The sequence below is a fragment of the Alligator mississippiensis genome, chromosome 5 (genome assembly GCF_030867095.1).
Source record: "Alligator mississippiensis isolate rAllMis1 chromosome 5, rAllMis1, whole genome shotgun sequence".
Taxonomy (NCBI): Eukaryota; Metazoa; Chordata; order Crocodylia; family Alligatoridae; genus Alligator; species Alligator mississippiensis.
The window spans coordinates 70,275,451-70,301,877 of record NC_081828.1 but is presented as its reverse complement, the minus strand read 5'-3'; positions in this window follow the sequence as shown (position 1 = coordinate 70,301,877).

Genomic DNA, 26,427 nt, shown 5'->3' with positions numbered 1-26,427 from the left:
TCCTCAGACTTGTATTGTGAGGTTTGACCTAGAAACTACTATGCAAAGCCCAAGCAAAAGTGAATGTTATGTGACGAATGCCCATCTGCAATGATAAGGAGGAGACAGTCTTAGATAAAGGAGGCTTGAAAACAAAAGCAGAATCAGAGTACTGGGTCAAAGAGCTCATTAAAATACTAAAAATCATGCCCCTAGGTGAGGAAGAGGTATGCTAATGAAACATATGTATGTTAATGAGATACATAGCTAAAACACAGGTATAGAGACATGCTCAGTAAAGAACTCCTTGCGTCACTCCTTTATAGCTAATTAGCAAACAAGGATGCTTATGAAGGTCTAAAATCCCTGTATAAAAGGGGCTTAGAATTAGAAATCTGGTGTGCTTGTTCTGTAAAATTATTCCGCTTGCACCTTTTATTGCTAGCAATAAATCTTCTTTATACTTTCACCCCTGGTATCTTTATTGGCCTTTGCATACTGGGCACAAACCCAGACTTGAGCTGGGGCTCAACAGTATCTGTGGATGGATGTTATTATGTGATCCAGGGTTTGGTCAGGGTTTCCACAGTCATAGCCAAGCAAGCTTTGTAAGCAACACTTGTACAATAGGTGGATACACTAACCGTGTCCAGTGTGTATCCTATTAAAGGTTGTCCACAGGCTTCATGGAAGGTTAAAGCCCGTTTGTTGCATTGTTGGGTCAGCAACAACTGGAGGAGGGTAGTAAAACACTGGAACAGGTTACTCAGAGAGGTTGTGGAATCTCGAGCCTTGGAGATTTTTAAGATACAGCTAGACAAAGTCTTGGCTGGAATGATGTACTTGGGGATGGTCCTGCTTTGAACAGGGGGTTGGACTAGATGACCTCCTGAGGTCCCTTCCAACACTAATTTTCTATGAGTCTATGATTCCACACCTTTCTGGAATGTCCCTGGCTGCAGCTTCTCTTTGCCAGTGAGTGAAACCAGCTCAGAAATGCAGATCAGCACTGAGAAAATGGCGGTGGCACACTTTGAACTAAAACATATAGAAGGTGCTTTAGTTCAAAAGCTCACTTCCGTCATTTTCTGTGCACGAATCCACGTTTCACCACTTATACAACCACATGCAATGCAGCACAGTGCACGTCAGCTTGTATGCAGAGCAGACTCGATAAATTGAGTCTGCTCCGAACCAGTGCATCACGGGAGAAACTATGTGTCTAAATGCCTTTAGCTCCCAGAGCTGTCACAGATGGTTTCTGATCTGGCTTGCTGAGGTAGCCTCAGAGAGGCCCTTTGCTGCTGGGACCTGGTGGGTTTCTATGCAAGGCCCTCACTCCTGATGTTGCTGTCAGTTCAGGCACTGTGGTGAGTGTTTGCTTGAGTCTTTTCCACTCTTAAGTCTGTACCTGGGTGCTTTCATGGCTGACAGGACCCAGGGTTTGCTCCCTCTTCTCAGTAATGGGGTAGAGGCCCCATCACACATGCTCAGCCCCTTGGGAGGCTACACACTTTTTCAATTTCCACTTTGTTTTTTTATTTTTTATAATAAAGGTTTACAAAAAATTTTTACAATTGAAAAATACAATAAAATGCAATATCCAACAAGTTCTAAATGTTTGTAAAGGACAATTATTTTCTTTTCCATAAAGTTGAAGAAAGAATTGTGGGAAGGTCATATATGTTGGAATGATTTATGAACAATAGGTATGCAATAGCTGAGACTGTGAAGATGATAAGCAGGGAACCTGAGATTATACACACACACACACACACACATATATATATACATATATATGTATGTACACACACACACACATGCATACATAGCATACAAGTATATTATGTACATATATGCATATTATATATACATATATAATGTATATGTATGCATATTGTATATATATTAGGGCTGTGTGAAATTTCTCCCACCGTTTTGTTTTGACACTGTTTCAACTCATTTTGAGCTCGAAACAGTGAAATCGAAATTAAACAGGCTTCAAAACAGCCTTGAAATGAAATGAGGCAGTCAAAACATTTTGAAAGTTTCAAAACATTTTGAGTTTCCAAGTTGGAGCTGGGCATGTCTGCAGGGAAACAGAAAGTAAGGAGAGGGAGAAGGAAGAGGGGGGAAGGACTGCTCTGATATTGACTGTATAGCTGGCCAGTGACTGTCCCCCTTCCAATCCCAGTGTTTTGGGGGAGGGGTGGAAAAACAGTATAAAAGCCAGCATTGTTTGAACCGGCCTGTTTCCTACCTTGAGGTTAGTTATTGAACTATCTTCCAGAAGCTCAGCAGCGTTAGACAACAAAGGCTACTACCATTGATTTCCTACTTGCTAGTCTAGCAAGTGGGATTCTGCAATACTTTTTGTTTTCTTTCTATACTATTTTATTTTATTATTATATTTATTGATTGAGTCTTTTCAATTTCATCATTATATTGCATATTATAATATAGAATTTATATTGGAAGACACATATATATATTTATATATTTTATAAAGACAAGACACTATTGAACACACCATAGAGCATGCTGGAAAGGCAGCTGGCAAGCCTTCAGGGAGGGGCAGAAGAGTGGGTAGAGGGAAAGGTGTAAGTTCCAACCCCCCCCCACAACTGAGATGCAGTCTCTTTGCTACAACACACAGGCATGGGGTTTCCACTCGTATAGGCAGCAAGGAGAGGGGATCAGGCCAGTGACACTGCCTGTGGCTGAGTCCGTACCCTCTCCAAGAGCACCAGCCATAACCCCCCCACCATCATGACAACAAGCAGCAGCACCAGCATGACAGTCTCCTCCACCCCCATTTCACTTCCCATGCTGAGTGTTCCAGTGCCAGAGGAAGAGCTGGAGTTAGATCTGGATCTCAGTGCCCTAGCAAGGGAAATTCTGGGGAAGAAGGGGGAAGGCATTTCAAAGGAGACTGAGGTAGAGGTTGAGGAGGCAAGTGGCTCAGCTGAGTCTGTTCCTCCTGTTGCTGTGCCTCTGCCTGCTGAGGAGGGGGAAATTGCAGCATCCACACATGTACCCGCACCCCAGAAGTGAGTGGGTAGTGTGGTCTAGGATCATTTTCAGCTGGCAGATGATCCAACATACGCTATTTGCCTGCACTTCCAAGCCAAAACCAGCTGAGGCAAGGGAACAAAACACATGAGCACCACGGGGATGCTTATATATCTCCACAGGCACCACCCCCTTGCCCTTGCTCCTCCTCAACCTGGAACCAGTGGCAGCATGCCCAAAGGGAAGTCCCCCTCTCACTTCAAAGCCCCATCCCCCCAAAGCAGAGGGAGGCCACCCTGAAACAGTGGGGGAAAGGCAGACAGAAAGGGGGATGCGTTGCTAGGGTAAGCAAGATCACCAAGAGCCCTTCTCCTTACTTAAGCAGCCAGGGTTCAGGTGGCTCATGGTGCTCGTGGCCCCATCATACCAAGTGCCTGCACACACCACCTTCAGCAGGATGGTGGTGCCCTTCCTGTATGAGGTATACAGGGAGTACTTGAGGGAGAAGCTGCATAAGGCAGGTCCACAGGTGGCCTTATACTTCTCCTCAAACATCTGGAGCAGCCAGGTTGGAGATCATGCTGGCCCCTCCCTCACAGGGCACTGGTGCACTCAGTCAGGCCATCAGTGGTTTCTCCTTCCAGCCAAGGTGATGGATGAGTCCCACATGGCAACAGAGATCATGGGGCCCATGAACCACTTGGTGCAGGGGTAGCTCATTGGAAAGGGTGAGCTCTCCTGTGGGTTCATGGCCACTGAAAAAGGGGCCAATATGGTCAAGGCAGTCCATGATGCCAACTTTGTTGACATCCACTGTGTGGCACACAACTTTCACCTCATTGTCAGGGACACCTTGGAGGAGGACAGAGCTGTTAGTGGCAACGCCAGCACCACCAGCAAGCTCATTTCCAACTGCAGGAAGGTAGCAGGCTCCTTCTAACAGAGCATCAAGGAGGGCAACATGCTGCGGGACAAACAGGCAGACCTGAACATCCTGTAGCACAAAATCATGCAGGATGTAGAGACTCAGTGGAACTCCATATAACCTAATGCTTGAAAAGATAATGAAGCAACATAAGGCCACCCATGAGATGGCCTTGCTCGGAGAGATTGGGATCAGCGGCCCCTTTAACAGAGCTGAGTGGGATACCATTTCCCAGATCTTGGTGGTCCTCAAACCCTTCCTAAGACCACCAAGACCCTCAGCGCTGGTGATGCCCTCCTTAGCCAGATGATTCCTATAGTGAGGTAGCTCAGAGCCAAATGGAGAGCTTCCAGGGGATCAATGTTCCTGGCTAGGGCAAGCCACTGTCACCAGATGTGCAGGCATTGGTGAGATAGCTGAAGGAGGACATCAGGAAATGGCTTGTTCCCTTGCGGTCCAATACAGTCAATGAGCTGGCCACCATGTGTGACCCAAGGGTGAAGGTCAGTGTATGCAGAAGCCAAAACCTGAATCAGTGGACAGAGGTGCTGGTGAAGAGAGTCAGGGAGGCAAAACAGCAGAGGTGGGGGGAATGTAGAAAAGGGGGATCCACTGTCCCATGCTAGAATGCCATCCACCAGCCAGTCTCCTCCTCCACCACAGGTGATGCCAATGTGGGCCCAGGGCATGGCTTCCATGGTGGGGTCCAGAGGCACCAGGCCCCACTATCAGGCAGGTAGCGCTCAGGCCTTGGCAGCTGCCTATCTCACTGAGGACGTGGAGCCGCTGCTGTGCAATCCCTTGGCCTACTGGGCAAGCCACAGCCAGGTGTGGCTGTATCTGGCCACAGTTGCCTGTGAACACCTGTCCTGTCCACTGACCAGTGTTCCAAGTTAGAGGGCATTCAGCATTGCTGGAGATGTAGTGGCACCCCACCATACCTCCTTGGATCCTGGTTTGATGGAGCAACTGGTGTTCCTGAAGGTGAGCCTCCTGCTGCTGGGGTTCCCCAAGCTCCAGGTGCAGATGGAGTGAATGCCACCCTCCTCACTCTGTTCGCACCTATTTCCTTTTATCATTGTTTTTAAACCATTTAAAACCAGTGAGTGCTCCCTCTCAGAGCTGGAGGGAACACTCACTGCATCACCAGCCAGCATGGAAAACATGTCTCTGCTGAGCTCCCATGCCAGGATGAATTTGGAGGTATGACATGGGGCTATGGGGAAGAAGGAGGCACCAGGTCCCGGGCATGACCACTAAAACTGCTCTCTGCTAGGGTCAGGAGGTCAGGTGGGACTGCTGGCAGTGCAGCAGCCCCAGGAAATGCCAGGACCAAGGATCCCCCTGGTGAAAGGCAGGTAGTAGGCATCAGTAGGCATCATAACCTCCACTCATGCACACAGTCCTGGCTGGGGAAAGCCTAGACCCATCATATCTTTCACAGGCCTGAGGCTTGCTGTTTGCAGTGGACTTGTGAGGTTCCAGATGAGCTCAGCTTAGCTGTCTGGGATGCCAGCTTTCAGGTTGAAAAACCCTTAATCAGGCTGAGAAAGCACCTGCAGTTTGTATGTGTGCTGTTCCTGGATGGAAGGAATAGATCTTGATATATTTTCGGTGTGCGCTCATTCTGGTGCACAGTTGTTGCTTGGTGTCTCCACATATTTTCCTTTCATCCAGGAACAGCACAAATCTAGCAGATTCATCCAAATCTGCCAAAAAATGACAAAGTTATAAGCAGTTTTGTGCTTCCCCATTATAGTCTATTGGTGAAACGTTGAAACAGTGAAACAGTTTCAACAAAACAAAAGAGAACAGTGCTTTCGAAACCAAACAAAACTTAAAATGAAACACTGTTCCATTGAAACAGCCAAATGGAAGTCGAAATGAAATCATGCTGTTTTGCACAGCCCTAATATAATACACATACATATATACATATATACATGCATACACACACACACACACACACACACGCATGTATATACATATACATGCATATTATATATACATATATAATATACCCAACCATACACATGCATATATATACTAATATCTAAAAATATCTATCTATATTTACATTCATTTTTATATATATGTATGTATGTATCTATAAAGATATATATAGTTATATATAAAAAGTAACCCCAAATCCACCTTTTTCCATGATTAAAATAAAACACCACTAATATACATATACACAAGACATTACTGAAAAAAATCTATCTTTATAGATTCATAGATTGTTAGGGGCTGGAAGGGCTGTAGATCATTGGGTCCAGTCCCCCTGCACTAAACAGGAAAAGACAATTGGGATCAAGCGATCCCAGTAAGGTGTCCAGTCTCGTTTTGAAGATTTCCAGGGCAGGTGACTGCACCACCTCTGGAGGGAGTTTATTCCACAGTCTGAACACCCTGACTGTGAAGGAGTTTTTCCTGGAATTTAGCCTGAAGTAGCCTTCCAGGAGTATGTATCCATTGCTCCTGGTCTTCTCCAGGGCTGCCCTGGTGAACAGCTGTTCACTGAGTTCTTGATGTACTCCCTTGATGTAGCCGTAAGCTGCTACCAAGTCCCTGCTGGCTTAGAAACGGTATTTAAAGGCCTGGTTTTTGGGAATTGGCTTACAGGTATAGATATATGCATTCTAAGGGGTCAAGATGGGCAGCAGGGGTTAACTGGATTTCTAAAGAGCTTGGGAAACACACACACAGCTTCTCATGGCCCTGAAAGTAGATGGGTTGTCTAACACAACAAGGCCAACAAGGACACATAGTCTAGGAAACAGCCTGGGAAACAAAGGAGGAATGTACCATACTGCCCCATAACACAAGATAAGTGACACCAGCAACAAGGCCTCAGAGAGCAGGGGGGCCTAAGTCCTGGCTTTGAGGGAACAGACTAAATTAGGACAAGGTCCAGAAGGCTACGTGAATGTGTGACCACAGAGAGACAACCAACCAGAAATAGCCACGGATGAAGAGCCATCAGGAGTTATCAAGGGGGAAGAAGAATATAAAAGCAGAGACTTAAGATTGACAAAGCGTCCCTTCCATCCCTCTCTTTGTCCTGTCCCTTCCTGCTCCCTCTCATCCCTCCCTTTGTCCCATCCCTCCCCATTTTGCTTCCTGAGAGAGGTCCCCATCCCCATCCCTGCTCCCCAGGAAGGGTCCATGAGGGCACCATGAACAAAGGGCACACACCAGCAGCCCATGCCAGCACCCCACTGGGGAGGGGGGCTGGTCTGTGGGCCTCGGCATCCTCCAGACTGCTCCCACCTAAGAGAGAAAGCCTCAGAGTGGAGCCTGCATCCTGACCATATGTACTTTGACTCTGATGACAGCCCTAGGATTGGTAGATATAAAATTGTTTGATTGTTTGTATTGTTGCTTTTTTGTTCTTACTATATATCAATAAATTTGCCTATTATTGACTGGCAGGTGTTGTGGTCGGTCTGAGGGTTGTGCTCACCCGGAACAAAGGTATAGGTGCTGGGTCTAAAACCAGTGTCAATAGTCCCCTCTCAGCCTTCTCTTCTGTAGGCTGAAGAGGCCCAACTTCCTCAGCCTCTCCTCATATGGCTTGTCTTACAAGCCCCTGATCACATGGGTGGCTCTTCTCTGGACCCTCTCAAGTTTTTCCACATCCTTGCTGAAGTGCAGCACCTAAAACTGGTTTATAGATATCTATTTATATAAAAATAGATATATTTTTCAGTCATTATATATAGGTGTCAAATATATATTCATGGTGTTTCATTTTAAATCACAGAAAAATGTGGATTCGGGGTTAATTTTTTTAATCGGAAAATTTGGGATTTTTTTATCACAGAAAACCAGGATCCCTAGTGATAAGAAACTTGGGAGGAAGTGTTTGTGATACTATATAGTTGTGGATTCTAAGGAGATGAGGGCATAGAGTGACAAAACAAAGGCACTAAACTTCAAAAGGATAGATATCAAAAGACTCTGAAGTAATAGGTAAGGTCAAATTGAAAGGAAAAGGAGTTTGAGAAGGTTGGAAGTTCTTCAAGGAGGAGGCTCAACATCAAATTATTCCAAAATAGTGAAAGGGAAGCAACTGTAAGAGCCATGAAGAACTACTTAAGACCAATATAGTTGCAAAAAGTTGCTTACTATTTATCTTAAGTGCAAAAGAAATACATATAGGCAACTAAAAGAAGAGTAGTCACTAAAGGAATTATGCAAAAGTGTAACACAAACTAGTTGGGTCAAAATCAGGAAAGCAAAGGTGAAAAATGACATACAACTGGTTAGGGATGCTAAAGGCAATAAGAAAGCATTCTATAAATATGTAAGTGTAAAGCAAAGACCAGGGAAACTGTTCCACAGACAAGATAAGCTGTTAGAAGACATAGAGAATCCTATCTTCCTCTAGTTTTCAACAACAAAAAAAAACTGTGACCTGAAAACAATCCACCCTAATGAGCTGTAGGGACTAGCTGAAGAAATCTTGGTGTCACTCAAACAATATTTGGAAAATCAGGGGTGACAGGTGAAGCCTCAGAAGACTAGAGAAGGGCTAATATAAATGCCCATCTTTTTAGGAAAAAGAGGGAAAAGGGGAACCTAAGAAATTAGAGACAGGCCAATCCAAATATGATATCTAAGCAGTTACCAGAGGAAATAATAAAACATTCCATTTGTAATTATCTAGATGATAAAGGGGTAATTACCAGCAGCTAACATGGATTTGCTATGACAAATCATGCCAAACCAACTTGATTTCCTTCTTTGATGAGGTAATTAGTTTAGTGGATAAAGGGAATATATTAGAAAATACACCTGGTATTTAATAAGGCTTTTGACACAGTCTGATATGTCATTGTTATAAGTTGGAGAAAGAAGGACTACATAATTGGTTGAATCACTATAAGGAAAAGGTTGCTATAAATAGATAGATAGCACAAGGTCTTAAGCAGAGTTCTACAGAGGTCTGTTCAGGTTTGGCATTGCTTAACAATTTCATTAATTACTTGGATGCAGTCTTCCTTAACCATCCCAGATGGATGTTTATCCATTACCTTCTTAAGAACTTCCAGAGCAGGAGATTAAAAAGATTCTCTAGATAATGTTTTCCATTCTTCTGTTTTTCTTACAGTTACGAAGTGTTTACTGAAATTTGATCTAAATCTGCATAGGCATATGTACTAGTAACTGTAGGAGGGGAAAACAATGTTTTTCTATCTTTATGGCAGCTTTTCAAATACTTGAAAAACTATATCACGCTGCCTCTCCCTCCCCTTTCTCGCCCCTTTAATTTCCTATTTTCCAAATAGGTAAGACAGTTATTAGGTAAGTGAATTTAAAGACACTTCATTTTAATGTAAAACAATGCTGGGATGATAAGTATATTTTATCAGAGATAAAATTCATTTTTAAACTTCATTTTTCTTTTTAGCTTATTGAAAAATATCAATCCACTTCTCTGGCATTCACCTATAAGCATAATAGGCAGCTTTATGAAATAAATAGGTATCTGTGCAATAAATACCAACACAGCTTCATATAATTTTCATGTAAATTGGACAAATTACAATCTTCTCCATATTTGTTCAGATTGTCATATAAAAATCCAAGTTTAAAACTGTCTGAAATTTGATTTTTAAACTGCCAAACAAATTACGTCATTATATTATATATGCTTTCCTTAGAAACACATTGTAACAAACCTTCTAAAGCAATAAACATGTAGGTCCTATCCACGGATCAGGGCTTGAAGAATTCTCATTTTAATTGAATCCAGGCCTTGCTGCTGCTGACAGGTGCTCAGCAGAAGGGTTATACATATAAAAAACTCTTTGCTTTTACCAATGGACTAAAAATACTGTTGACAAGGGTAATATTTTGCCTGGTTCTCAGACATTTGAAAAGCTACCGTAAATCATTACAGCAGCGAGAGTCACTTGGCTTTGTTTCTCAAGCAAGCAATAATCAAGCCACCATATCATGACCCCTGCAGAGTACCTATAGCTATGTTCACACATGCAAGTATGTGAGGTTTCTGGCACTAGAAACTGCATTCGTTGAATATTAAAATGTTCAGTGCAATGCTAATTTGGAGTGTGGGGGCAAAATTTGCTACCGCAGTTTCCCAGTAGCAAAAAATATGTAACAAAAGCAGCAGTGAAAAGTATGCTAAAATAGCATGCACTGGCACAAACGGAGGCCTGGTCCTCCAGAGCAATGTTCTGACTGCTGTCCAGGCCTTTCTACTGGCCTATTTGTGCCCCTGCTGCTCCAGTATGTTGCAGGAAGCAACCAGAAGCATGGAAGGGCTAGCAGCTGCCTGCTGCTGAGCCTGCAGAGCATCCTGGGTCTGTCCTAGCCCCACAGAGTCACCCAGGGCCAGCTGAGCTGTCTGAAAACTGGGCACGTAGGGCAGCCATGCTACCATACCAAAGGCCCAACCACTGAGGCCTGGGCCCTGACAAGCAGCTCCAGGACCTCTGTCTGAGGGCCACCCAAGACACAGTTGCAGGCAGCACTGCGTGTCAGGAGGCACCAGAGTCCACCGAAAGCAGCATGAGCAACAGTGGTGAGGCAGGTGGGGGGACCCAGATGCAGGAGTCTGCCCAGACCAGGAACCAGGTGACCCAGCTGAGCCACCAAGTGCATCAATGTTCCCCCTCAACACTCTGAATGTCTGCACCTAGCATCCATCTTCCCAGGTGAAGAGGACTACATGCTCTCATCCATGTTTACACGTGGCCCAGGTGCAGATGCAGCAGCAGATGTGGGGTGGAGAGTGATATCAGGATCTTCATCAGTGTCCTCTTCCTCAGTTGAGTCCAGGTTGGCAGCGATAGGGCAGATGGCCACAACAAAGGCCAGTGGCACAGGCTCCATCCTCCCCAGCAGGGGCAGCTGGTGCTCACAGGCCTGAGCCAGGTGGCTGATTCTGGCCCTGGACTAGGCTCCCTCAGTGCAGTGCCCCTGCTGTGCAGCCACAGCCCACTGGCAGCTGGCCCTAAGATTCAAGTGGATCTGCTGAAGTGTCCATACCCCAACCCAGGTGGCCATGTGGTCCCTGGGACCGTAAGACTGCAGGTCTGAGAGGATGGATGCTGTAGCAAGCAGTAGTCCCTGCTATGCCAGACTTCTTCAGTGGGTACAAGGTGCAAGGGCCACTCTAGGTCAGGGTGCTGCAGCATTCTAGTTGGCAGAGGGAGCTAGTGTCCCCAGACACCAACTAGCCAGGCCTGAGATGCTCCTGTCTATTTTTATCTTCCAGATTAATGTGGGCCTTAAGGCCCACCCAGCTAACTAATAGCCCCTTTGTGGGGGCCAAAGGGTGAAAGACACAAATAATTCCTTGGGACAACAAAAGCAAGAACAGAATAGGAGTGACTTTGGGGTCAAAGTGTCAAAATGTGAAAATGAGTTCTCTGGAGGGGGACACCAAGCAGAGCCCCCGGGCCACACTCACCAGTCCTCAAAGGCATCCAAGGAGCTGGCGGATACTGCCCACTGGTGCTCTGCCCAGAAACGTGCCTGGACAAGTGAAAGGAAAGCAACCCCACAGTCTCCGAGCACCTTCCCAGCCAGAGCCTATTTCCTGGTCAAGTATAGGGCCTACCTGGCCAGGGCCAGGGCCAGGAGGAGGTTGACCAGGATTTCCCGGGACTTGGTGGGGCCATGGATGGGGTGACCAAAAACAAAAATGTGAGGAAGAAATTCAACCAGAACCTCTGGAGGACCTGAGATGCTCTTGGGGGCAAGTAACCCTGAGCTACAAACCAGGCCACCAGTTTATACTGCTGGGGCCAGCACAGGTTCTAGCCCCAGCTTCCCCTGCCTGAAAAGCTGGGAAGAGCTGAGCAAAGGCAGTTTGCCACTACAGCATAATTTGTTGTGCAACAAAGTGCACATTCAGGTGTGTGCACTGAGGCACAAATTACCAACATAGATTGTGCCACTACTATCTGTGGTGCACTTGCATGTCCCTACACGTGTGGATGTGGCCTATGAGTCTTTATAATGGTTTCTCTTTCCTTTAGTATGAAGCCAATCAATTGCAACATTCCTGGATTCTTAAGTCCTCTCAAGCTCAGTTCCTATAGCTTCTAAACAAAACTGAGGATTGAGAGAAAAAATATAAATAACTCACAAAGCATTTCTCATATTCTAACAGCAACCAATTGTTAAAGAAAACCTAGTAATAAAAAGAGATGGTCACTGTCTGACCAACAAGAAAAGGAAAGAAAAATAGGAAAAGATTAATTTGAAGTTTTTCTTACTGTGATTCCTATTAGTGAGCCAAAAGAAGGGATTAATGAGAGAAAAAAGGACCTGGTAATGCATATCCATAGCCATACAAGTACTTTTAGGAGTTCTGTGAGCTGTTAAACACAGGCAGAAACAAACAGAATTCCTAGTTTCTTTCATCCAGTGTCCTAACTTTGACTCTCCATATCCTGTGATCTTCTGCCAGTCCTCCTTCACAAGCAATGAGCAGCCCTGCCTCAGTCTTTTCTTCTAATATAACAGATATGGTATTGTATGTGTTGTGTATTTCCATAATGGACATCCATTTAACTGAAGGTTACCAAGTTGCTATCTATAATTTGTTTTGACACACACCCATTATTATTAATTTGGCAAAAGAATTTCCTTTCGGACTGGGATGGTGGACTAGAATGTTTTTCTCCCAAAAGACTTAGTACCTCAACAAGTGCTTTATTTGTTGAACTGAACTATGTTATATATAGTTTGCTGGTAGTAAGTGTATTTGAGTGATATGGCAATAAAGCATGGCTCTTAAATAAAAGGTGAGAGAGTTATAATGCTTAAAGTATTTTTACACTCAAACAAATATTTACTGCTTATAGTCTGAAAAATATCAGGGTTTACTACACACTCATGATATACAACCCTTGCAGAATTCAAGTAAATAAATGTGTATTCAGCTTGGTCATTACTGAGGCTTCTGTAAGTCCCCAGCATTTTTTTTCTCATATCTGGATTTCTGAACAAATAGATTCATCACAGACTTACTGAACTGGCTCTATAATTGTTAATAAAATTTAGTTTGCTTGTTTTTATGAGAGAGAGAGAGAGAGAGAGAGAGAGAAAGAGGGAGAGAGAGTTGTTGCTATCCAGCTGACATCTGAAGCCATTCTTTCTTCCTGGAGTCTGTTGGTGTGAGTGAATATGGATATTGTAGAATTAATTTTAAATCATAAACACTTGTCCCCCAATTACTTGAGAGGACCAGTAGTATTATTGTACTGACTGTATATAATCAGGGATAACTTCCAAATTGGGGAGATTTCTCAGTAAAATGTTCTCTGCCGTTGCATCATGTGGTAGATGGTGAAGATTTATCCACTTCCATAGTATTTCCAGTTATTTCAAGCTTTGTTGTAAGAAGTAACCTGTAAGTTGCATCTCTGATACCCCAATACTGTAGGCACGTAAGCACCTCTTTGGAATTAGCACATGTTCCTCTACTGCAGTAGTTGTCAACCAGGGGTATGCATACCCCTAGGGGTACTTAAAAAGGCCATAAGGGATATGGGGGTTGGGGAGAATCCTGCCACTGTGCACACCCCTGCAGAGGCCCAGGGAGCACATGCCCCGCTGATCTGTGTGCGGGGTAGAGGTAGTTGCTGCTGTGTGCTGGGCTTTGCATGCTGCAGCAGCTGCCCCTGGTGTGGTGTGATGCCACATGCCTGCCACTGCCAGGCTGCGCTATGCCCCCTGCACATGGCATCACACCACTCCCAGGGCAGCTGCTGTGGCACACAAAGCCCAGTGTGCACTGGCAGCCACCCTATGCACAGATCAGGGGTGACATGTGCCCCCTGGGCCTCTACCAAAGTGCCAGAGCAGCGGGAGTCCCCCTGCACCCCTGGATGAGCCACCTGGCCTCCAATAGTCCCATGACCTGGCCCAGCCAGGGCCCCATTCACCCCTGCCCCTGTCTGTGCCCCACTCTCTCCCTCACTGCAGGGGTCTTGATCTGCCCTACAGCTCTTTCCCCTCCCCCACAAACTTAAATGCTGGGGGGGGCTGCATGCATATGCACGCATGTGCTCAGCCCCCTCCCCCAATAATTTTAATATAAAGGGGTACATGAGCTGAAACTTTGAGACAGAAGGGGTATATTTGTTTTAAAAGGTTGAAAACCCCTTGTAATTTACTGTGGCACTTATTACAGCATTTAGACTTCTCAAACTGGTCAGGCTCCCCCGTCACCTTCTGAGACAACAGCTTGCCTGACACTGTGAGTCCTTAAGGTACCCAAGGAGTCTTGCCTACCATGACTGTGCTGGTAAATCTTATTAATGGGAGGAAGTTCTTAACTCCTGCCTCTCTTGGTCCCCTCTTGGTTCTCACAGGACGGCCTTGGTCCCAGGGCTCTGCCTCCCCTACACCCCACCTAACACCAACCAATAAGATGCTAAGGTTCAGTCCAGTCTAACTTCAGGCTAACAGCCACAGGTGGGCAACGGCTCGTGCCTAGCAACATACAAAGTTAAAGTCCATACACAGTCTCTTATTTTAAAGTCCTTATTTGTCCTTGGGCTTCAATGTTTGCCCCACTCTCACCCTCTGAAATCCTGGGGTGGAGTACCTTACCTTAGGCACCCTTCTCAAGTGTACTCACAAAGTCACCATTTCTCTATTTCCCTTTTTTCATAGGTTCGCCATTGTACCAGTCCCCACCCTTGTCATCCAGGATCCACAGCAGTTATAGTGGTAAGTATCCTGGCTCCTCTGAGCCAGCTTTGGTAGGATACCGTAATGCTCTAGGCTTCCACCAATTACCCCTTCCAGGGCACATAGTTCTTCTGTGCTGCTCCAGGCTTCTCAGAGGACCTGCTTCTAGTCCTTCCCAGATTTGGTCAAGGTGAGGTTTAACCCTTTACTAGGATGTGGGCCAGTAAATTGCTGCTGACAAGCATTTATAAAATGCATCCAAGCTAGCACCAGAAGTCTCCCTTGATCTGCAGCGGCATTTTTTATCTGTTGTTTCTCTCATTGCTCCTGTGCTGCTGGTGAGTCTGTTCTCATGGTGGTGTCCCCAGCACACCCCTGTTTTATAGATAAATGTCATCATGAAAGTGCTTTGTATTGGCTAGAGATGACACTGGATCAAAACAGTACTGTAGAACCTTTAACTCCCCATTCTGGGGAAGTTTAGCATCTGAACAAAAGGAAGTATTTTCAAAACAGCCTAGTTTCACAAAGGAGTTTGGGCATTGCCATGGAATTCAAAGGCCTGAGTCAGGGACTGAAGTGCCATTTTACAATGCCTGGGAAGAGTCATGTACTGATGAGATCCTCAGATGCTAGCAGATGTTGCCAATTATAATATTGGCAACCCTCAGATATTGAGCAAGTTATCACCTAAATTAGTGTAGAAAATGTTGGGAGGAATTAAGTGAGAGCTAATAATTATTCTTCAAAGGTAATTAACCGCATAACTTTAGGCTAAAGGGAGGTTCCTATCTCCAGAATTAGCAAGCACAACTCTTCTAAACTTTTGACCTAACCCTTCTCTCTTGCTCTTGTTTTCATGAAAGTTACTCCATTGTCTTATATGTAATAGTCTAATCATCAGGGAAGTCACTAATTGATGGATATATTCAGTCTTTCATAAATCACTTTGAACTTGCAAAGGTTTTTGAAAAACAAGGTGCTTTCAATAGAAATTAGGCTTTTTCTAATAAAGCATTTGTGTTAAATTTGACTTTTGAAACTTTAATTGAAAAAAGCTTTCCCCCCTCAGATATAATTCCAGTAGAAATGTTTTGCCCATTTAAAAACAAATCCCATGTGAAACAATTATTTTTAAATACATAATCCCTCCTCTTTCCACCAGTGAGGAATCAGATACTGTAGCACTTAGAATCTGGATATAAGTGGGGAAATTGATTTGATTGATTTTCATTTCTAAGATACATCCAAAAATAAAATATTATAATTGGAAAATAGGTTTTTCTTTTTGTCATGGAGCTGTTCCCCCAGGGCCAGAATAGTTGCAGGAGAACCCTGTGGTCCCAGGGGAACAGCCCCGAAAGTCCTGTGATGGGGAAATACTTACCCAGTGCAGGCACAGTAGCAAAGAGCCAGAAGCTACAGAAGGAGCTGCCCGTGCAGTTCATCAGCCATTTATCTGTGCAGCTGGGGCCAGCACAGGATGGTGACATCATCCAGCAGTGAGATTACAGAAGCAATGGATTGTAGCTATGCGGCCAGTGGGGGGAACAGTGTATGGAGCCATCCAGTGGTTATGGAGTGGGTGAAAGGGCATCCTGTCCAGGATACCTTGGATTCTGGATGTGTTCAGTCATTGGTCTGGGCAGATCTAGTAACTTCATGAGAAGCCCACAGGTTTTCCCCAGTGAGGATGTCTTGTCTTCATGGAGAAGTGGAACAATTTGAGCGGCACTGGGTTCGCCTAAGGGTTATAGAACTAAACGTCAAGTCAGGATAACCCCCCAACTTGCATGCAAGATGTTGTTAGGATAGGATTGGACACCCATATATAACATCCTTGACCGAGTTAGGGATACTGAGGCTGAACAGCACCACCTGAGAAGCAGTGAAGGGTGGATAGGGAAATTTGAGGAAGACAAAGGTTCCTCAGATGATATGGAAGGCATTGACCTGCAGAATGTGGTGAGCAGGGTGCTGTTCTGAAAAGCCCAAGAGGAGGATGAAGAACTCCACACTATTTGAAAGAGGGTGTCAGTTCATGAGGATGCCCAGCCAGGTCCCTCTGCAGGATCCCATCAATATGAGGTAAAAAAACAATTACTATACAGAGTTAGGGGGGGACCAGAAAGCGGGGCAGATGAGGGCACAATTAATGGTCCCCACTCCATTTTGGCAGTTGGCGTGGCAGCTAACCCATGCAACACCTACAGGAGGACACTTAGAATATGATAAGACAATAGCACAGGTAACCCAGTAGTTCTTTTGGCCCAGTTTAGTAGAAAAAGTCTCACACATGTGCAACCTGCTCTGAATGCCAGAAAATGAGGGATGCCCACCCAATGCAGGCCTCTTTGCAGCCATTGCCCGTTATTGATGTTCCCTTTTTTTAGAATCTCCATGGATGTTGTAAGCCTGTTCCCAAAGAGCAGTGCAGGGCATCAGTATATTCTGGTATTTATTGACTATGCCACTTGGTACCCAGAGGCAGTACCCCTTCATACAGTCACAGCCCCTCATACAGCTGAGGAGCTGATAAAATGGATCTTGTGAGTTGGTATCCCCAAGGAGGTCCTGATGGATCAGAAATAAAACTTTATGTTGGGGGTTCTGTGGGCCATGTGCCAGACATAGGCATTAATCACCTAAAAATTTTGGTATACCATCCACAGACGAACAGTCTCATGGAGCATCTAAACGGCACACTGAACAGGATGTTATGCTGCAATATGCGAAAAGATCCATGTAAGTGAGATGTCCTTCTCCCTTTGTTACTTTTTGCAATTAGGGACACACCACAGGACTCATTGAAATATTGTCCCTTTGAGCTAATGCTGGGGCATAACCCTTATGGGCCCTTCCAAGCCTTAAGGAAGGAATGGGAGCAGCCGGTGGAAGATGTTGGGACTGCGGATGCCTACCACCAGGAATTTCAGAGTCACTTGCAGGTGGCCCAATATCCAGCCTGTGAAAATGTAGAAGCACAGCAACACCAGAAAGAGAGATATGACACCTGAACCAAGCTGCAGAAGTTTAGAGAGGGGCAGAAGGTCCTGGTCCTGTTACTGACCTCCACGAGCAAACTCCTCACTAAGTGGCAGGGCCCTTTTGAAATAATCCGGTGGGTCAAACCCATGGATTAGGAAGTACACTGACCCAGACACTGCCAGGAAAGACAGATTTATCATGTGAATCTCCTCAGAGAACGGCAGCAGCCCAAGGAGTGGTTGGCATTCACCAAAGGTAAAACTGAGGAATTAGGGTCCCAGAGTTGCACTAGGAGAGAGCCCAATGTGAGGGAAGAAGACCAAGTGGGTGGAATAAAACAGAATAGGCCAGAATAAAAGACCAAGTGGCCAGCAAACAGGGGTTGCCAACACGGGAGCAGTTTCCAGGCAGTTGCTGGAGGCAAGAGAAGCCAGGGCAGGCACCAGATCCTGCCCAGGAAAAGTAAGTGATCCAGCTGCCTGTACCTGATTGCAAGCAACAGCTTTGACCTGGTTGAACTAACTGAAACCTGGTGAGACCCTACTCATGATTGGGCAGTATATATTGAGGGTTACAGGTTGTACAGATGGGACAGAGTAGGGGAAAAAGGAGGGGTGTTGCTCTCTATGTTAAGGAACAATATACATCCTCTATAAATCAAGATGGGATCAGAGGAGGGCCAAACCGAGGTACCGTGGGTCAGGATACAAGGGGGTTGGAGGGAAAGGGACTTGGTAGTGGGGATCTACTATAGACTACCACACCAGGAGGATGATCTAGACCTGGAATTCTCCAGACAGCTCTCAGAGGCGATATGGTTGAGAGATATGGTTGTCATAGATGACCTAAATTACCCTGACATCTGCTGGGAGGAGCAGTCAGCCAAATCTAATTGCTCACATAGGTTCTTAACCTGCATACAGGACCTCCACCTAATGCAAGAGGTATACAATCCCAGTAGGAGAAATGTCTTGCTGGACTTGGTGTTAGCTATAGGGTATGACCTAGTGGGGAATCTGCAGGTACAAGGTAACCTAGAGGATAGTGACCATCGACTGATTGAATGCACTATCCGGTGAAGGGTGGGTAAACTAACCAGCAGGACTGAAGTGCTAGACTTCAGAAAGGCTAACTTTAGTGTGCTCAGGAGATAAGTTAGTGAGGTGTTAAAGCTTAAGAGCATTGGTGAAATGGGGGTCCAGGAAGGGTGGTCATTCCTCAAGGGAGCTATCCTACAGGCACAGAAAGAGACAATCATATTGCACATAAAAGTGGGCAAAGGGGCCAAGAAGCTCTCTTGGCTGAACAGGGAAGTCCAGGAAAGCCTAAGGGCAAAGAAAGAGGCTATAGAATATAGAAACAGAGGGTAGCAACCAAGGAGGAGTATACCTCCCTGGCTTGCACTTGCAGGGAATCAGTTAGGAAGGCCAAAGCAGGATTAGGACTTAGGCTGGTGACAAAAATGAAGGACAACAAAAAGTTCTTCAGGTATATAGGGAGCAAAAGGAAGGTACAGGGTAGCATAGGACCCATACAGAACAAACTAGGGCAACTGGTGATGGAGAGGGGGGACAAAGCTGAGCTCTTAAATGAGTTCTTTGCATCTGTATTCCTGGACACAGACCAAGACAAATCTCCCAATTGGATCATAGACAGACACAGGAGGGACACCAGTCCACCAACTGTTAGTGCAGACTTAGCAATGGGTACTTGGAGGGGCTAGATGTGTTCAAATCAGCAGGCCCGGATGAACGTCATCCAAGGTTGCTAAAGGAATTGGCCAGTGTCATAGCAGAGCCTCTGGCGTGGCTGTTCAAGCACTCATGGTGCTCCGGTCAAGTCTCAGAGGACTGGAAAGGGCCAATGTAGTCTCTATTTTCAAAAAGGGGAGGAAGGAGGAACCGGGAAACTATAGGCCAGTTAGTCTCACCTCTATCCTTGGGAAAACTCTGAAAAAAATCATTAAGGATCACATTTGTGGGAGCCCAGTAGGGGAAATAATGCTGAAAGGAAATCAGCATGAATTCACTGCTGGCAGATCCTGCCTGACTAACCTTGTTTCTTTTTATGACCAGGTCACAAAATGCTTAGATGCAGGAGTCAAGGTAGATGTCATCCACCTATACTTTAAGAAGCCTTCGATATAGTATCTCATTCTGTTCTCATAAATAAGTTGATAGGCTGTGATATAGATGATTACACAGTCAGGTGCGTGGCAAATTGGCTTAGGGGGTCACACCAACAGAGTAGTAGTAGACGGGTCAATATCGACCTGGAAAGATGTGGGCAGTGGAGTCCCACAAGGCTCAGTCCTTGAACCAGTGCTATTCAATGTCTTCATCAGTGACTTGGATGAGGGCGTGGAGAGCACCCTGTTCAAGTTCACAGATGATAACAAATTATGAAGCAAAGTTAACACTCCAGAGTGTAGGAAACAGATCCAAGTGGATCTGGATAGGTTGGAAAAGTGGGCAGAACAAAATAGGATGCAGTTCAACAAAGGCAAGTGCAAAGTGCTGCACCTGGGGCAAAAAGAACCACCAACACACTTGCAGGTTGGGGGATGACCTTTACAGCAGCAGAGCAGCGGAAAGGGATCTTGGAGTCATAGTTGCCTCCAAGAAGAACATGAGTTGTCAATGTGACAAAGTGATCAACAAGGCTAACTGCACTTTATCATGTATTAGCAGATGCATGACGAACAGGTCCAGGGAAGTGATGCTTCCCTCTATGCAGCACTGGTCAAGCCAGGATCACCCGACCTCAAGCCGCTCAGGAGCGGTTACTCAAATTTAGGCAGGCACACTTTTATTTTGATTTAAAGAAATAAACTTTGCATAGGTAATACATCAGAGAAGGAATATTATATTCAGATTACACTCAAATTCAATTACATTCAAAATGCATTAACTTCACACAAATAGCTCAAGCAAAATAGTTATTGAATAGCTAATTATCCTAACAAATGCTAATGTAAAAACATCACCAATAAATATATATTCTCAATAAACAGCTATTATGCCTTAAATTCACAGGAAAAAAACTCTCTACACAATAATATATCTTACATTATTCATAGCGCAACACTTATTTTTCCTCCTCTTTTTTTTTTTAAATCTGGAGGGTTAAATGGATATATTAGATTCCTTTGCAATACTATCAGGCAAATCAAACTATATCTGGTTAACTTTGCTTTTCAGAAATAATGCTAATAAAAAGAAAAAGATTTGAAACATTATGGAATACTTTTTACTTCTAATAATGTGTTACTTGCAAGATACATGGGTTAATGTATTTATTTGCAAACCATACCATTGTAATCTAATATCGCTATTTCACTCTGAATATATTATGAGCAAATATTTTTTTTTCATGTGGAATTTACCTTCATGCTTAAAACATTTTGTTCCAATTAATGTGGTAAATTATGATTATAAAATATATGGTTGGCTGTATTGTCTGAAAAATAAGATTACTGTTATTAAAAAAAACCACTCCTAAATATCTTAAAGGTATTACAACATGGTTGCCTTTTGTTTCAATTTTATACCCAGAACTTTAAGAAAAGTGATGAAGATTCTCTTGTGTAATATCTTTCTTAGTGTGACAAATAATTTGAGCATAGTGGCTCCTAGGGATCATATATGACTAGGTATACTGCACAGATAAATGCTCATATCTTAAAACAAGTTTATGCACTTGAACTGTTAGGCAAATATCTGATATGTATGGTATGTAATGAACGTCTTTGAATGTCCATTCAAACCAAGCTTGGTATCAACCAGCTGTACTTAAAGATTACATCTGTGACTGTAAATGGATTTCCAGAGTTTACATTTTGTTTGTGTGTTTTTATAAGGATCAATAAGAAAGCCCATCCACTGCATTTAGGTGCTCCCATGCTGATTGCTGTGACAGCAACTGTATCGCTGCTAGGAGATGCAATTTGTTAACAGGTTATTTTTGCTTGCTAAAACTCACTGTCTGGAGAAAGTAGAAAATGGGAGCAGAGGGATAACATACAGCAAAAACATGAAAGTCTTCTGTGAAACTTAAAGAGGAAAAAAACATTTACTAAAATCAACCATTTTCATTTTTTTAATACTTACAAATGATTTTTAAAAGCACCTTAGCATGGTTGCAACAGTGCCCAGAATGTTGCCTGACTTGGGAGGGTTTGAAGTATTCAAGGACTGAAAGGTATGTACAAGCAGACTGGGAAATGCAGGGTAGTGTCTACATGTGCAATTAATTCACAGTAATCGACTTCAGTGCATGGCACACCATTTGAAAGTGCACCCCGGACTGCATCACATTGAGCCAGGTCAGAGCAGCCCCAAGTTACAAGTACTAACCTGCTGTGGAGTTTATTAGTTTCCTGGAACCTAATAGGGCTGCACATGTAGATGCTGAGACATTTACTGCAGAACTAATTAGGCAACTTCCCTCCTCCCCTACCCTCACAGTAAACATCTTGTGTAGACATGCCCAGAAATACTTGAGTGTCCTCCACCTTACAGCCCTGAAGCTGAAATCTCCAGTAAAAAGTTTTTCATCATCTAAGGTTCAGGCTCTGAACCAATGTTAGCCGTCAGAAAGTGCCACTGCCCTAAGTATTTAATAGGACCAGAGTGAAAATGTAAATAAAAGTAGAAAGGCTTTTTTTTTTGATGGTCAAATAGTAAAGTAATATATTCACAAACAGCAGGTCCAGCTGCCATAGATGCAAGGTGCATGACCAGATGGCAACATCATAAAAGCCAATAAATGAGAAATATTCTTTATCATAAGACCCAAGCTTCTATTAACAGGTTTCCCCTGCCAGATCCTAAACTTAAATAAAGAGGAAATAATGTTTCCTTAGCTATTGTTCTCAGGGAATGCTGCAAGGGAAATACCAAATGCTATCTTTCTTCTGTCCCTTTCACGCTCTCCTCAGGCTCTTACCTTTGGTTTATTATACTTCTCCTTGGAAGAGGAGAGGAGCTGATTTGCAGCTTTCACAGGGAGCCTACTAATTTGCCAACAGTTGTTAGTAGACTACAGGTGGCCATATGCTGTTAAGTAGAATCATATAGATGAATCCATTATATCACAAGTCCCTCTGGGGAGAAGGTGGGGGGGTAGAAAGAGAAAGGGATCTTAGCCTAGGTAAGTAAAACACAGAAAAATAAATCAACTGGTACCTTTTCTGGATTGTTTGTTCTAAGAGTTGTTAGAAGTCTCAGTCAACAATCACCGTAGAGATTTAATAGAGAACATGTGCTACACATCCGGAGGCCTTGAACCCAGCTGAAAGCTCTCTCATAGTAGTAGCTAAGGATATAGACTGGAAATTACTGATGTGGATATCAGCAGAAAAAGCTATTTTATCTGTGGACAGTGTTACATGTTTCATATGCCATGCATGTTGCTTTGTTAATTCACATTTAGGATTTTCTTAAATAGAAGTGTGGAAGGAACTCTTATGTAAAGGCAATTTAATTTCTATGTGATATCTTTATTTTGCAGGACAGATGCTCAGGCAGTCTAATATCCTGGAAAAGATCGTCTAAAATATGCATTCACCAATATCTGTCTAGGTTTGACTTAAATGCTTACTTGAGTACCCTCTTTAAAGATGGACACAGTTTTCCCCTTGCATTGACTTTTAAAAAGAGCTACATAAGGCTACATGCTAGCAAAATATCCCACAGAAAAGCAAACTCAGTTTTAATATTACATGTAGCATTTTTGTTTCCTAGAAACTTTAGTAAAAAAAAAACAAAAAACCTACCACAAAAAATTGCCATTAAAAATGTCAAGTGAATGAAACCAAATTGTTTCAAATAAATCCTAGATTTTAAAGAAATCTAAGAATTCTTTAAAAGCTAAGTTACTTGACTATATGTTTTATTTTCCCCATTTTAAAGATTAAATTAACCAAGATAGCTTTCTTCTTCATCTAAAAAAAAATCATTACACTGTATGTTTTGGCCATTGTACAACTTGATTAATGTAGCAGATTTCCATGTTCATCAAAGTACTGGTAGATGTAAGGAATCTAGCTACACATATAATTGGTATGAATCACTATAATTTTGTACTGCCACTAAATGCTTTTCTAATTACAGATAAAACCACTTTACTTATCCACCAGATGAAACAAAACAGCTGCTTGACAGCACACAACAATATTATACAACAGCTTAGGTAAAGAAACAAAAGAATACTATGTCATTTTGAAGCTCAATGGGAAGTTAGGTAACCACGTAGCAAATTACTGTTTTCATTTTGAAAGAAAATACTATACATCTTACAAATAGTCTGATTTTTTTTTTTAGTTGTACACAGTGATTGGCAACTAGGTTTTACCTCTAAAAAGAATGCTTCTGATACTGCAGCTCTCCTTTAAAATCATGTGAGATCCTTAATGGATCACCAACTCCAAGATAAATGTAAGAAAATAGGATTGAATGAGTTGTTTCACTGTTTATTAATGGCATGTCCAAGAAAGTGGGTGGGTGTGTGTGTGTGTGCGCGCGCGCCACTAGGGGACCAAGGCAAAAGGGCAGGATGGGTGAGCAGGATGCGAGGACAAACTGGGTCAGGAAGCCAGAAGGTCAATCTAAGAGTGGAAACTAGGGACAGGCTGAGCGAAGAAGTCAGGAGATAAGACTCGAGTCAGAGGGCAAACCAGGTCAAGAAGACAGGAGATCAAGCAGACAGCTGAGTTAGAGGGAACAGCAAAACAATCTTGGGTAAAGCTGCGTCCTGTTGCCCAGACACTTCCTGCTCAGGAGTTTAGATGGGGGAAGTAGAGAGTCAGCTGACTCTGACTGGTCACTCCAATGACAGGGACTAGGAGGAGGGGTAGGCCCTGATGGAAAGTTTAGAGCAGCCTTGCCCTTTCTGAAGGTTGGGTATAGGGTGACAGACCATGATAAGCAGTCATGTTGGCCAGGCCACTGGCCCCAAGTTCAAAGCTGTGGTCTAATATAATCTTAACAAGTCACAGTCAACCTGGAAGATATTAAGATACCGAAAAAGGTTAACATAGTATAGTATCTCTTGTTCAAACAAAATTAAAAAGGAATGAAAAGTGATCACAGCTCTTTTCCTACACTCAACATAACTTCAGTCCTTAGTGAAATGTCGCAGGGCACCTCGGTGCCCCTGCTCCTATGGAGGAGAAACTGCCAGGGAGTGAGGGAGCATGCCCTGGCCGGACATAACGAGCCCAGCTGAGGGTTGCTCAGGCAATGAGCGCAGCTGCGGGTTGCCGGAGCAACCAAGCGGAGCCAGCTGCCTGTAGGGGGCAGGGCCTGGCCCTTATAAAGCTCAGGGCTGAGGCCAGGCTGGCAGTTCTCTGCCAGCAGCCGGAGAGGCAGGAGCTCCCTCGGCCGAAATATGGGAAGGAGCCTAAGTTGCAAGTATAGCTCATGATAGCCCTGGAGGCTTGAGCTATGTTGAGGAGTTATGGCCATGTGGCTTGCATTTGTGTTACAGCCTAGGGGCTTGTGGTTTTGCTTTGCGTTTGTATTATTACATCCGGAGGCTTGGGCGAGGCTGTAGGGGTTGGAGGAGGCCTCAATTACTCGCACGCCAGTGCGTGAGCAACTGGCGGCGAGGAGCGCGGCCAGTAGGTCGCGGGCGCAACCTGTAGGTTGCAGACGGGGACCTAGACCCCGGATTGCGGGTGGGGGAGCATAGACCCCGAAGGCGCAGCTCGCACGCCACTGCGTGAGCAGCTGGCGGCAAGGAGCGCGGCCAGTGGGTCGCGGGCACAACCCGTAGGTTGCGGACGGGGACCGAGACCCCGGATTGCGTGTGGGGGGGAACATAGCCCCCGGCCCCAGGAAAAAGGCGGTATTACTGAGTAGCCCAGTGTGGGCACGGCGAGCCCCAGAGAAGGGGGGAGTGCCATACTGAGCAGCCCTAGAGAGTGGGGACATACTGAGTAGCCCAGTGTGGGCGCGGCGAGCCCCCCAGAGAGGGGGAACGCCCTTGTACGTTATTGAGTAGCCCAGTGTGGGTGCGGCAAGCCCCAGAAAGGGGGAACGCCATTGTGCTTTGTTGAGTAGCCCAGTGTGGGCGCACGGGCATAGCGAGCCCGGCCGCAGGCTAGTGCGGTAATACCCCTCAGACCAAGGCAGGGCGCTGCAGTTGCCCCTGAGAAGACAGGGAGTAGCAGCCCAGGGAGCCAGAGTCAGGGAGGGTGTCCGTGCGATTGGCCCATAGGACCGGAGGCCCGCTGGAGTGTCCCGGAGCGGAACCACATCAGCAGGGGAGGCCCAGAGTGGGCCAGGCGAGAGTCCCAGCAAGAAGCTGGGCATGAGAGAGGAGGCCCGGGAAGCAGGCGTATAGACCGAACAACGTCCATTACATCTGCGAGGCTTGGGGCATGGTATTAGGGGCTGGTAGGAGCCACGCATAGCCCATAAGGCTAGGGTGCTTGGGTAGCGCCCATTATACAGGGAGACCCACGAGGGGTCCAGGAGCTGACAGGCCCGAGGAAACACAAGGCAGCCTCCCTATTACATATATTCCATCAAGACGTGGCGGGCGAGAATGGAGGGTGCCCTCGGGCCAGAGTAGCGCGGTGAGAGGGCCTCAAGGAGGTCACGGCCCTCCGTGAGGACCCCGCCGTGACATGAAAGTAAAGTAGTACAATTATGGAAAAGAAATCTGTAAAATTTTAGAGGTGACAGTACCCCAAACAACAACCAACACAGGTTACCAAAGTTCAAATCTCACATATATAATTGATATTTTTTTAAATTATTAAGCTTTGGCTTAATGGCTAGAAGAAATCACTTGATGCTAATTATTGGAAAGAACTCCTGGTCCGTAAATTAATTCAA